The 13,441-nt window shown below is 48.4% G+C and overlaps 1 long non-coding RNA gene across 5 annotated transcripts; it reads left to right on the top strand.

The window, feature by feature from the left end:
• Positions 1-16: 16 nt before the first annotated feature.
• On the top strand, positions 17-7,975 carry LOC308055693. 5 transcript variants are annotated; one of them, XR_013924587.1, is made up of 4 exons: positions 17-78; positions 511-663; positions 958-1,085; positions 3,240-7,975. It is a non-coding gene; the product is annotated as an uncharacterized lncRNA (long non-coding RNA). The 5 variants fall into 5 exon arrangements; XR_013924588.1 differs by lacking the exon at positions 17-78 and having other exon boundaries at positions 106-663; XR_013924589.1 differs by lacking the exon at positions 17-78 and having other exon boundaries at positions 107-663; positions 7,253-7,975.
• The last annotated feature ends 5,466 nt before the right edge of the window (positions 7,976-13,441 follow it).

Here is a 13,441-nt window from a genome sequence, read left to right as displayed (position 1 = left end):
TGCCGTGTGACACCGCCCCAACCCGCCCCGCCGCCCGCGCGCGCCCAACCACGGCCCGGCCCGGCCGCGTCCGCAGGGGTGGGCCTGGGGAGACAAGGGGGGCCCGGGAGGGGCCGGGGGCCCGGGGTCTGCGGGGGCCGGGGGGTGGCCTGGGGAGACCGGGGGGGCCGGAGCAAATGGGGGGCGGGCGGCGGGGGCGGCCCGGGCTTCCCAGAAGCGGGCGGGGCTTCCTGCCAAGCACTCCCCGCCCCTCCCACTTCCGCCGCGCTGCACATGCGCGTCGCTGCCGTGAGGCGCCGCGGTGTCGCGGCTGAGCCCAGTGCGCAGGCGCGGGGAGGGTGCGGCGCGCGGCGGGGTATCGTTAAACGGCCGCCCGGGTCGGTTGTTAGCCCTGTTAGGGCCCGGGTCCCCCGCAGGCCCCGGTGCCCCTGGGAGGGAGCCATCCAGCCGGGCCTCGGGCTTATGAGACTTTCTGTGGTTATTTTTTCCCCCTGTGCTGACTCCTGCCAGTTAAATGCTAAGAGAAGGGCTGCAAGGAGCGCTGTCTGGGCCTGATGTCAGAGCTTTGTCCAGGCCGTGGGAGAGAAGAGGGGGAGCCCTGGTCCCCAGGTACTGTGGAGGTGATTGGAAGGGCTTCAGTCCTGCTGTGGAGATTTCAGCAGTGTAAGTTTCTGAGAACTGTGGTAGGGTGTTTTTTTTTCACCCCTCACTTTGGCCCTGACACTCCCCAATAAGCGACAGTTTATTCTGCAGATTCTCGTTTGCCCAAGAAGCGTTATTCTTTGCTTTGACGCTATGTAAAGGGATGTTTGGGAAACTCCCAACCCTTGCCTCAGGGGTGGGGGCTACAGAAAATAAATTATTTCAGAGCTTTCAAGAAAGGACTCTGATACAGTTGCTTATTCCCTCTGGATTTGCACCCCGTGTATGACATGCAATGTGCTTTGCCCCATGCAGGAGGATGACCCACAGTGGTGGCAGAGGCTGTGTATGATAACCACCGTGACAGTGCTCTGAGCAGTCTCGAAATCTGCAGTAGCAAGATCAAGTGTCCCTCATCTTCAGTATAAACTGGCTCTGCACAGGTACCTCGTTTGCTCAGACTCTTGATGTAGTTTGGAGATAACTCTTCGGTCCTGAGAGCTCTTTCCTAAGTGAACAGAGCTATATCATGTTGCAGAATAATCCCCTGCTGCCTGGTTATAGTACAAAACCAGGTTAAATGAACCTGTCACGGTGGATCACTATCATACATAGTATGTTCCAGTGAATAGGCTGTTCTGCAGATTACTCCAATCTTTTGGAGATTATTGAAGTGGAAATAGAAAATGCTGGGAATGGGGTTGGTATCGTCGGGTCAGTTGTCATGAGGAGGTGGCCAGTAGTAACGGGTGGTTTGTCAAGTCCTTCCTGGAGGAACTGAGCTGTGGTCAATGCCAAGTGAGGTGCATGGAGAGAGCTGGGCTTCAGGGATGAGTTAGTTCATGTTTTGTGTGCCCCTACGCTCGGGTGGCATGCATTACAGGCACAGACCCTGAGATCCACCCCATCTCTCATGTCCCGAGTGAAGACTCATCCTTGTATTCAAGCAGTAGGAAAACCTCAAGTGAGGAAGGAGTTATGATAATGGATGGTCACATCTTTTTCAACATTTCTTACTGTCTTACCCTCACTTAAGGAATATGGAATGTCTGCTGGTCAAGATAAAGAACAATTAAGAGAGATTTTTACAAGGCAGTGCTTTTCAGAAGTTGAAATAATTTGGCAGCAGTTCTGCCTTTAAAAATCTGAGGGAGTCTTTGTTAGGTTATTTTTGCCGGAGTAGTTGAGGTGATCATAATGTTGCATTTAGAGGTATTTATGACCTTGACACTTTTATCACAGTGGAAAGAAGATCAAACAATGGTTTTGACAAAACATAACAAACCTTAATACTCATTTTGTGGGCTCCATTGAAGTTACATTCTGTAATTGTTGTCTGAAGAGGGCAAACAGGAGGTGTATGGGAATGAGATTTTGAGAAGCATGTGTGGCACTTCTTACAAGCCGTAGTTCAATACTGAAATCCAGAATACTCTGCTTGTCTTTTGTGGTTAAGTTACATGAAATGAATCGGTGGTCTCAGTCAGCTTGCTGGCAGAGTAGTTTGTCACTCTTAAGCTGTAAAGAATGTCTTGAAAGCACAAACAAAGTGTAAATAATGTAATAATGACTGCTCCAATAAGCAAGCAGTATTCAGGGCACACTGCAATAGCTCAAAGATACAAAGAGTTCATTTGTTGGAAATAACCTGAGCGTGTACCGGTCTGTCAGAGCGCTTTTGCCACCTCTCCAGCAGGAAGAGCATGTCTGGAGGAGGGTGAGAGCACCATGTGTCTGACCCACCGGAGCAGAAGTAACCCAGCTGGTGAGGGCGAGGCTGGGAGACTGGCACTGCCTGCCCAACCTCCGCTCTGCCCCTTCTTTGTGGTTACAGGACCATGTACAGCCAAGCTACAGTTTCTATTGTGGCAATAAAACCCACAAGTAGTTATCGACGCGAGTGTGAATGGAGTGAATGCAAATGTAACTGTGTTCCTATTTATGTAAATTGCACCAGGTGTATCAGTTACTCGATTTGGAGAGTTAACACAAATAGCTGCATTAATAATTGGTGCAAGATATGTGTAGCCTGCCCTTTGGGTGACCCAGTAATGTCAAGACATACTTGTTGGAATCTGTGCTGTGGTTATAGTTACAGCTCAGAAAGCACAGTTAGTTTCACAAAAGGCCTTTTGGTTCTGCCTGGCTTGGTTAAGGTGATCTACTCTGGGACCACTGATCAAAAAACAGCTTTTTCACTTGGAGTTTTCGATCTGTTATTCCACATTTGGTGCTCACTGTGTATGTGTGAGCCAAAAGCAGAGTGTTACAAATAGCAAGTTGTGTAAGAGCTTGAACCAGGGGGGCCTTTGCCAGTGTGAGCTTCAGTCTGGATCTAGAGATGGGGACAGCTTATACCACCCTGGCTGATCTTCAGCCTCATCCCACCAACCCAGCTTCAGCCCCTGTGGTGTGTCACCAGTTTAACAAGGGAGAATTCTGACCGCTTTACCTCCCCCTGTCACCCCCAGCTTTATGCAGCTGCAGTCTGTGCCCACACATCCAATCCCTCGTCCAGCCCTTGCGTGAGCTGCTGAGCTGGCAGCACTGGCAGCGTGGGGGTCACTGGTGCCGTACGTTACTGCTGGCTTTCCCAGGGCTGCTGTTCTCAGTGAAAAGAGGATCACCTGCTTCAGTTTATGTTGAAGGTTGGTGTCTGGCCATGGGCAGCTACACTGGAGAACCACTGTGGAGTAGCTCGGGGGCTTGGGGTGCTCAGCCGGCCGGATTGCCTGAAGAACGGCATCCCCCAGGAGCTGCATGCCTGTCTGAGGGTGACCCTTGGGGACTGCGCTGTACTTGTGTGTGGGAAGAGCTCCTCCACCAGGTAGTGTGACTAACGGTGACAAAGTAGTGCTCTGTCCTGCGGTGGGGACACAGGATTGACGTGTCAGCTGCAGCAGCAGTCCTTTGGTGTGGAGACTGGACCTTTTAAACCCGAAGTAACTGGACTCAGACCCCGCTTGTTTCATGGTAATATTCCGAGCCAACTAGACCCAGAAAGTGTAAAACGGGGTTCTCTGCAGTTTCATTCTTCAGAACTTAAACCTGAAGCAACTGGTTGAAAACTTCACCATTAAAAAGTTTCACTTCCCAAATAGTGCTGTTCTATAAATACCCTGTGCAGTGGGATATGACATTTACTCCCACACATGAGACACAGCATGCTTTGTAACTTGCATATGCTCAGCCTTAACCCTTGAGCAGTCTTTGAGTAAAACACAAGGCGTGGAACCCACTTTGGTGGGATAGACTCATGTTGCAACCAGTGAGCTGGTGCGGGTTGCTGTAGAGTAAATGGCAATAGAATTGCAGCCAAAATTACTATACTTTGTATGGTAAAACTCACTTCTTCGAGCTCTTTGGAGATCATGTAGCTAAAGATGTTGCCTTAGGAATAACAGTGCCTTATATGCACTGTTATCGACAGATCTCAGAGCACTTCCCTGCCCAAACCAGAAGCAGTATTTAAGGTAGTTTGCTTTCATTTCTGATTCTGCTACAGTTTTATGATCCTTGACAAATTTCTTAGCTCCTTGGTTTCAGCCCCATATAAAACACATGATACTGCGTTCCTCTCAATTTTTACATGTGTTGTGTGTGTATACATATATATACGCACCCATACTAGAAATTCAAACAGTAGGCTCTGTCTTTGTAGGGTGAGTGCTCGTGTACTGATGTTTTATAAATATTCTGTATAAATATATAAATATCCTCTCTATGTACATATATATCTCAATGTGAGTAAGTTTGCAATATCCCTTTTTTATTAAGAAACAAATGAAGACACCTTGATTGGTGGATTTAAAAATTAATGGGTCATCTTATCTCATCCTCTTGTGTAATGTAACTTCAAGCAAGCTGTGTGTCACAGCCAGACTTGAACGAGTTAGCAAAGCAGCCTAGCGCTGCAGCCATACCTCTGTGGGAAATGGAGCCCAAGATTTTAAAAGCCCAGACTTGTATAATGTTGGCATGTGACTGTTTTTCTGGTGCTAAAAGACTATGCAGAAGAGGTCAACAGAAATTAATCCTAACATTGGAAATAGGCTGGGTTTGTTATCTCACTGGGGTGGGAGGTACAGAAACAGAAAATTTAGGCCTTTGTAGAATGGGTCTGATTCTGATCTCGGTTACACAATGTTGATCTAATTCTTTCATCTGAATGGCATAATCGTGGCTTGTGCCAGTGAAAAATAAGAAACAGCCTCAATGGCTTTCAAAAGTTTTTCATCAGCTCTTTTGAATACCAAGCAGTTCCAATTAATCGGAGTTTGGCCCCTGCAGGGAATACAGTTCTGTAAAGCTTCCTCTTATCTTTGCCAAAATATGATCAAATTGCTTGTCTTTCTGAACAAGTTCTGCTTTTGGCTCTGGTCTATCTTCAGGAAACACATGTCAGCGTTTTAACAGCTGTGTGTCCTGTTCAGAATGAGCTCTTGATCTGAGTTGGGAGCGTAGGGAGCAGGGCTAGGGCTAGCTGTCGTTTGCTCATTTATGGTTAGGAGTATCGAGTAAACACTGATTTTGCCTCTGCTGTGGAGGTCATCCAAGGATTTCAGCACTTTTCCAACCAACTTGCATGAAGCCGAATCTTCATTAGATTCTTCTGTGGAGGCACCAGCATAGCGTATAAAAAGAGGAAATGAGCACTGGAAAGATAAAGCCAATATTATTAAAAGCAGCCTCTGAGTTTGGGTCTTGGCTGCTCAGTTCAAGGAAATTTGAGCATTCTTTTTCTTGTAGATTACGGGAACTCTCTTGTAGTGATGGCGTCTTTTTGGGAGGGGGCTGAAAAGGTTTCCAAACTCAGCTCCATAAAAATCACTTTTCTGAGAGTCACAGGTTGTATTAAAGAGAGGTGCCACTCACTGAAGCCTTACAGCATCTCAGCTATTTAAGGATATATTAGGGAATAAGCACAAAATTTTTATCAAAATATTACAATATTCATGTGGCCTGGGTTTTTTTTAAGCCACAGCTCTTGAGAATTAAGCAGTAAATGAAAAAATCAAGTGTTGTTGTATCAAAAGAAATCTTTATATATAGTTTGTAGAGATCAAGCTCATAAATTCTAAGAAGTTGAGAGGCTGACAGTACTACTTTGATTGAATACTCTTTGCTTTAACCAGTAACTCCTTAACCCAAAATGTGCAACAACTTCCTCTGAGGGAGCTGGCTGTGATTCAGCTCATTGTAGCCATTTGTCAAAAATACATCCCAGCTACAACTTCTATTCATTAGCACTTAGATCTACACATCCAGTACTTTTTTGGGGGGAAAAACTGTGCTGGATTTTCAGACAAGCTTCTAGAGGGACTTTTGTCTTCGCTGATGTGAAAAGATCAGTAACCAAGAAGTTAATTTCAGCAGGAGGAGCCAAAGCTGATATTCGCTCTGCAGGTTTTGCTTCATATATAATAGAGGACTTTGTTCTTAGATAGCCGGTCTTGTCACATCCCGCTGTAATTTCACTGTGTGACACAATGCAGATAAAATGTCAGTAATTGTTATGGGATCCCTGGCAGTGGTAGATGCTCCCAAGCTAAGAAGTGGCAGGCAGAGTCCAAAAGCCACGTTGTCTTGCAGGGTTTCCGAGCTGTGGTGTGCAGGTCATTCAGAAATAACAAGTGACTTGTTGCAAGCATGACACCTGGCAAAAAATAGTTTGTCTGTACGTTTCAGCCAAGCAACCTGGTGGCTTACCTTTCACTGCAGCGTTGCAGCAGTGCTCCTCGCATTTGAAAGTGTTGGTTTTATTCCAGTACATCTGCTGGCTTGCTCCTTCCACAGCAGGACGCACGTAGGCACAGGGCAATCTGGGTACTAGTGCGTTTATTTAGAAGAATTAATCTAGTTAGCAATTTTTAAAGTCCATAGGATGTGGGCAAAACCTGATTGGCTTAGGTTTCAAAGTTTCCTCCTCCCCAAATTGCAGCAGTTTATAAATGACTATTCCGTGTCCATTTCTCTTTCCTCAGCACACAGGGAGAGTAGGAAGGTGCATGACAGCGCATCTGTACTCCTGCATCTCAGACAAGATATTGTCAGCATACTGGGACTGATCTCTGCTGGGCAATGAAGCCAAATGAGGCTGGATAAATTCTGCCCTTTACCAGGGGTTGGGGTGTGTAAGGCTGGCGTGTGCCATGGAGTAAAGCTTCAGCTGAGGACTGACAGAGGTGGGTGGCACAGTCAGATGAATAGGGTGTCAGACCCAAGCTGTCTCTAGCAGGCAGGGCTGGTGTGTGCTGCAATGTGTGGCATTTTCAGGTGCCGTGACTAGAGGACTCTGTCCCTCTTACTGTACACAGCAGTTTCTTTTCCTGACAGGCTGAACACAGGCATCATCCCCAGGGCTTGCCTTGGTGAAGCAGAAGAGCTTTCTCTCGGTCCAGGGGCTTGGAAGCGCTTCTGCTCCTGGCACTGCAGATGTAGGCTTTGGAACAAACTGAAATGGACAAATAGTGTGGCCTGAACCAAAACTTCTGCTTCAGGCATTTCAGCTCTGCAATCGCTGTTGAATGCCATAATATGGGATCTTGTTATGAAACATCCTGAGGTCCATGTCTGCAAGGCATTCAGGATTCCCTCTTCCTCTGAGCAGTTTCCTACCATGTTGGGAAGCGCTGCTGCACCTTCCTGTGAAGCTGAAATGTTCAAAGCCATCACACCAACTAATGGTGGGTAGCGTGGATACGCTGCCCGCAGCAGGAGCGGATCCAGTGATGTGGTACAGGAGCAGAGAGGAAATCCTGAGAGTGTCGGGACAGGGAGCCCTTGAGGAGGCTCAGCTGTCAGTGGCTGCTGTTGTGCAGCCTCCCTTCTGGAATGTCCCCTTTCATCCCAGCCCCTGTCCTCCACTTGAACCTTCAGAAATCCCGAGCAGTCTATAAGGTCTCTCCTCTTACAGGCATTCAGATGGTCTGAATTAAAACCCAGCAGCTGCTGCTGCCGCCTGCTGTGATGTGCTTCCACTCTTGTTTCTGCCAAGTGGCCATCCTCCTGCCTTGCGAGAGGGTCAGCATAGCTTCATGTTCACACCTCCTCCCAGCCCCGCCAGGAGCTGCAGCAGGGATGAGGAGCTGCCATACCGTGTATCCTCTTAGCAGATTTCTTTACTCGGCTGCTACATCCTGGTCCCCCACTCAGGTCCTTGTACCGCTCCAGGCTGTCACCCTGCCCAAACCCCTCTCCCACCCACCCTGGGAACTCCATAGCTCCTGTCAGCGCTGCTCAAGCACAAATTAACAAAATGACTGTGTGCCATTCTAGTGTGAGTTACTAATTCTCTCCGATTGGAAATACAATAAAATGTTGGAAATATTCACATTTTCTCCTATTTCTTATATGTGGAGGGAAGGGCTACCAAGAAACAGAAAAACAAAAGCCAAAGCAGTCAACCGCAGTCCAGCTAGAGACATCTCATCTCCAGGGCTTTATTCAGTTTTTACTCTGGGTGTCCTCTCCCTCTCATGTCCCCAGCCTCCCACCCAGCTCCTCAGTCCACTGCCACCTCCACTGGCATCCATGCTCTCTGCTGATTCTACTTTCAGTGTCTTCCCTCCCTCCCTCCCTTATTTCCCAGTGAAAACCCTGCCCATAGACAAGATAACCCTCACAAACCTCACAGCTTTAACTCCTCCTTTGTGATTAATTTTTAACTCCTCAGAAGGATGATCTTGGTGGAGGGATCCTCACCCCTCCTGCCACGTGTGAAGAGAAATAGATCCAGGCTTCCTTCTGCATGGCTTGTCCCCAGGGCTGAGCAGACATAACTGCAGGGTGAACAACCCAGCCCGGAGCAGGGCATGAAACGAGGTACAGACATGTCCAAAGTCATCTCATCTACAAGACTGTGCAAGAAGAAGACGTTCCTCCTCTGAAACAAAATACCCAAAAAGGAGAAAGATTTCTTTCACCATACAGCTAGAGGGGAGGAGTCACTAGGCTAAATATTTACAGACAGATCAATCAGGGTTTATTGTAAACAGGCAAACCTTAGCTAATATTAGGACCTGGCAAAACATGCAAAAACCAGCACCCGGAGTATCTTTGCCTTCCTAATGCAGAAAGTGCCCTTTACAAAATAAATGGAGAGCACACAGGCACCATTTATCTGTGCTGATAAATGCGGGGCTTGTGGTTTTGCTGTCTGTGAGGGTCCTTTAGTTTCTGTACAAGCAAAGGGAACTTCAATGTACCCAGCAGGAGGAAACAGGCAGTGCCTCTTGCCTCTGCTCTTCACACCAGCCTTGGAAATTCTGGTAGCAACAATTAGGCAGAATCCTCGTTAGACAGACCACAGGATGGAACAGGGGCATAACACAAAGTAGGTCTTCACACAGATCCGACACTGTCTTCCTTAAAGCAATAGTGCTCCAGCAAAAGCAGCTGGCTCAATCTTTGCTTATGAAATTTATTAAGATAAATCAAAAGTGTCAGGGACTGGAATGTCTAATTAAATTAAACCAGACTGTAAAAAGATTGTATAAATGGAAATGGGCTAAAAATTCAATCAGACATGGTATTAATCTTACAGAAAAATGCATGCAATGCTTTAAAGTTAATTATGTATTAATCTGTTGCAAAATAACAAAAGCCCTTAAAGCATGCTGTAAGACAGAGGTTTTGTCCTCAGGTGTAATTCATCCACTAGATAAAAAGATAATTCATACCAGCTAAATGGCAAGAGTAACATCAAGGCTTCTCCCCTGTGCTTCCTCCTGCAGGACTGCCTGCCCAGCGTGTGATCCTGCAGCCCTTGAGCCGTGTGGGGCAGCAGCAGAGCACTGCGAGAGCTGTGACACCCCAGTGCCTCACGTTTCTGCATTGAGGCCGGTCGCTCAAACTTCTGCAGCGCAGCCTTGCTGGCTCTGCCCAGGGAGGGAGGGAGCCCAGGCTGTGGTCTGGCTCGCTCATCCCCTGTGGATCAGGCTGGCCAGCACCATTTTGCCTGGCATTGTGAGTCCCAGGGCAGCGGAGGTAGCTCTGCGATGCTGGAGCCAGGCGATTTGCCACCTCCTGCATGCCTAGCTTCAGAGGAGCCACAGCTTCTCCCTCCACACGTGTCTTTCTCCCATATACCTCCCTGGAAGTGTTCCAGGCCAGGCTGGACAGGGCTCTGAGCAACCTGATCTAGTTGAAGATGTCCCGGGTCGTTGCAGGGGGGGTGTACTAGATGACTGTGGTGGGTTGGCCCTGGATGGATGCTGGGTGCCCACCAAAGCCACTCTATCACTGCCCTCCTCAGCTGGACGGAGGAGAGAAAATACAGCAAAAGTCTTGTGGGTCGAAATAAGGACAGGGAGTTCACTCACCAAGTACTGTCATGGGCCAAACAGACTCAACTTGGGGAGATTAATTTATTTCCAGTCAAATCAGAGCAGGATAACAGGAACTAAAACCAAACCTTAAAAAACCTTCCCCCCACCCCTCCCTTCTTCCCAGGCTCAACTTCACTCCCGATTCTTCTCCCTGCTCCCCCCGAGGGGCGCGGGGATGGGGAATGGGGGCTGCAGTCCGTTCATCACACGCTGTCCCTGCTGCTCCTTCCGCCCCATGCGGAGGGTCCTCACACTCTGCCCCTGCCCCAGCATGGGGCCCTCCCACGGGAGACAGTCCTCCACAAAATGCTTGAGCATGGGTCCCTCCCATGGGCTGCAGCCCCCCAGGCCCAGCTGGCTCCGGGGGGGTCCCCAGCCCAGCTCCAGCCCAGCCCCAGCCCGGGCTCCTCTCCCCACAGGGCTGTGGGTCCTGCCAGGAGCTGCCCCAGCGCAGGCTGCCCACAGGTCACAGCCTCCTGTGGGCACCCCCTGCCCTGGCGTAGGGTCCCCCATGGGCTGCGGGTGGGGGTCTGCTCCCCCCGTGGGCTCCATGGGCTGAGGGCACAGTCTGTCTTGCCGGGGGCTTCCCCCCTGGCTGCTGGGGAATCCCTGCTCCGGCACCTGGAGCCCCCCCTGCCCTCCTGCACTGACCTGGGGGGCCACAGAATTGTCTCTCCCACAGGTTCTCACTACTCTCTCTGGCTGTTGTTCTGCACGTTTTCTTCCCCCCTTCTTAAATCCGTTATCCCAGAGGCGCTACCACCGTCGCTGATGGGCTCAGCCTTGGCCAGCAGGTCCATCTTGGAGCTGGCTGGCATTGGCTCCATCGGGCACGGGGGAAGCTTCTGGCAACTTCTCGTAGAAGCCACCCCTGTAGCCCACCCTACCAAAACCTGGCCATGCAAACCCAGTGCAATGACCTTTAAAGGTCCTTTCCAACCCCAAAATTCTCTGACACAGCCTGGGCACATTTCAGCATGATCAGTACCTGTGAGGTGGGTGCAATGTATCAACCTTTGTAAACCTTTGAAATTCTTCCACTTGCTCTTGGAGCACTGCTCAACACGTGCCTAACCATTCTTTTGTTGATGTTAATACTGCAGGTTAGAGTTGGTGGTGAGATAAAAATGCACTTGCTGCAAGATCGCACCAGGGAGATGGTTCCATGACCTCCCATTTTTTCCAGAGGAAGCTCCGGGCTGGGCAAGCCTGTGGAGAAGAGCTGAAGGGGTTAAAGCTACACAATTCCAGCTCACACCAAACACCCAGCCTCTAGACTTTAAGCAAACTAGCAGGTGTTGGTTTCCTACAGCGCGCATACCCAGATGAACTCACAGCCTGTCGCTGGGTTTTGCAAAGCCAAGGTGCTCGTGTTCGTGGGACATGCTATTCACACAAGGAATCCAGCAGCAGGAGCAGCAAAACAGTAATGGGTTTGAAAAACACAACAAGAAACCCTGTGGTGAATCTGCTGGATCTCTCACTCTTCACACTCTTCACTCACATTCACTCTCTCACACTCACATTCATTCACACTCTTCACTCACATTCACACTCTTCAGATAGTATTAGCTCTAGGGCTAAACCAACCCATTCCCACACTGTTTCTGTTGTCCCAAACCCATGTCCTTCTGATGAGAGTGACCTCTCTTCCCCAGAGAGTTCTTTTTTCATAAAAATGGTTCCCCATAGGGCCATCTGTCCTCTTGGGGCTGTATGAATTTGTTAGTCACCTAATAAGTCAAGAAATGAGTCAGCTGAGGCTGTTACAAACCAGAAGCCTTCAATCAGTCCTAGACATTTGTTGTTGCCTTACAGTTTTCTTTGGGAGTCCTTTTTCCAAGACCAATATTTGAAAAGAGGGTGAAGCCCTCACAGCAAACATTTCTGGGCTGTAGCACAGAGAAGTGAAGTAGCACTGCTAGATTAAATTCTCCCAATCTCCATGAAAGCACCCGAGATTTATCCACGCAATTCTCCAGGCACGGTTTGCAAGCAGCAAAGTTCATTCCTGCTACAAACCGGACTTAGAATTCAAGCTGGGCTTTGGGGAACCTCTCTGGAGGTCACCATAATGTCAAGTTTTCCACCCAGTCCTCTGCAGCGTTTGATGTGATGTATCTGCTCGGTGCAGGCAAGGAGGGGAACAAAAACTCCTGCTGGTGTCTGGCTGGTAGAGCTGGTCCTTTTCTATTGATCAAATCAGAAGGAAGTTTTGGAGGAAAAGGAAACTGAGTCAGAAAGAGCTTTCTGGCCAGCAGCATGCACGTGGCCCTTGCTCCCTCCTCATCTCTAACCGCGTTCCTGCCCCTCCATGGGGTGTGGAAAGACAGGTTGTTCTTGCAGGTGGACTCGGGACCATGAAAGAGGACAGGGTATGTTCAGTAAGGAGCTGCTTCTACTGTCGGGTGCTTAAAACAGCTTGAGCCTGACCCTTGCATGTAATCAGAACAGATCTAGCCAGACCTGGTCACAGGGTTACTGGAACTCGTGCTGCCACTGCAAAAAACAAACTGGAAAGAGTCCAGAAAGACAAGAATGATTAGAGGTGGGACAAACCCACCCAACAGACTAAAGCAATTGAGTTTGTTTAACTAAGAAAAAGTTAAGGAGTGACTTGATCGCTGTCTCCAGTGAAGATTCTGATGTTAGAAGATATTTATTTTAACAAATAAAAGAATAACAAGTGCCAACATCCAGGAGGAGAAAGGAGGCAAATTCAGGCTAGCATGTAGAGCAGGAAAAGCTGGTTGGATCCACTTTAATAGTTCTCCATCAGTAAAGTCCTGAAGTTAAATCAAGTGTCTGTCTAAGCTGCAGGCTTGACCATCTCCCACAGTAATTCCTGCATTAAAATAAATAGATCTTGCCACAACGTGGAACTGCAGCAAAAGACAAACTAATCATTCTATCCTATCCCTGCCTTGTGTCAAGTTACGCTGTAAATGATTTGAATGATTTGACTCGGAGACAAACTCTTTGTTTTGGCTCCTGTAACACCAGATGTGAAAAGAGCCCTATTCATCGACAGGATCCCAAGATGCTCTTGCAACAGACATCACGGGGGAAAGTTGTTGCGTTGCCAAGTTTAGATGGGAGCCTAATTCTGTTCTCCATATATGCAGGCTTAGGCATGTCTTAACTGATCAAAGAATTATTATAGATAAGAGCAACAATTCTTGTATTAGATAGAAAGCAGCTTCTACCCAGTGAAGATAAGAAATAGGTTCTTTTTTAACATAAATGCACAACTTCAAAGTCACTTCTAAAAAAACATAAAAAGAAACCAATGTCTTTCTTAAGGAAAAAGTCCAAGGAGACTATAAAGCATCTTTCATTCCCTGCTACCCACAGGACACTCATTCTCCCCCACTGCCACGTGCATTCTCAGACTTCTGCATAAAGCAGCCTGTGCTGCCAGCCAAGGCAGGGCTGCATCACCCGGAGCCACACGTATTCCCCCATTCCTC

Source organism: Falco punctatus (genome assembly GCF_963210335.1).
Source record: "Falco punctatus genome assembly, chromosome: 19".
Lineage (NCBI taxonomy): Eukaryota > Metazoa > Chordata > Aves > Falconiformes > Falconidae > Falco > Falco punctatus.
Note: the sequence above shows the minus strand (reverse complement) of the source record. Positions and strands in the feature narration are given on the sequence as shown.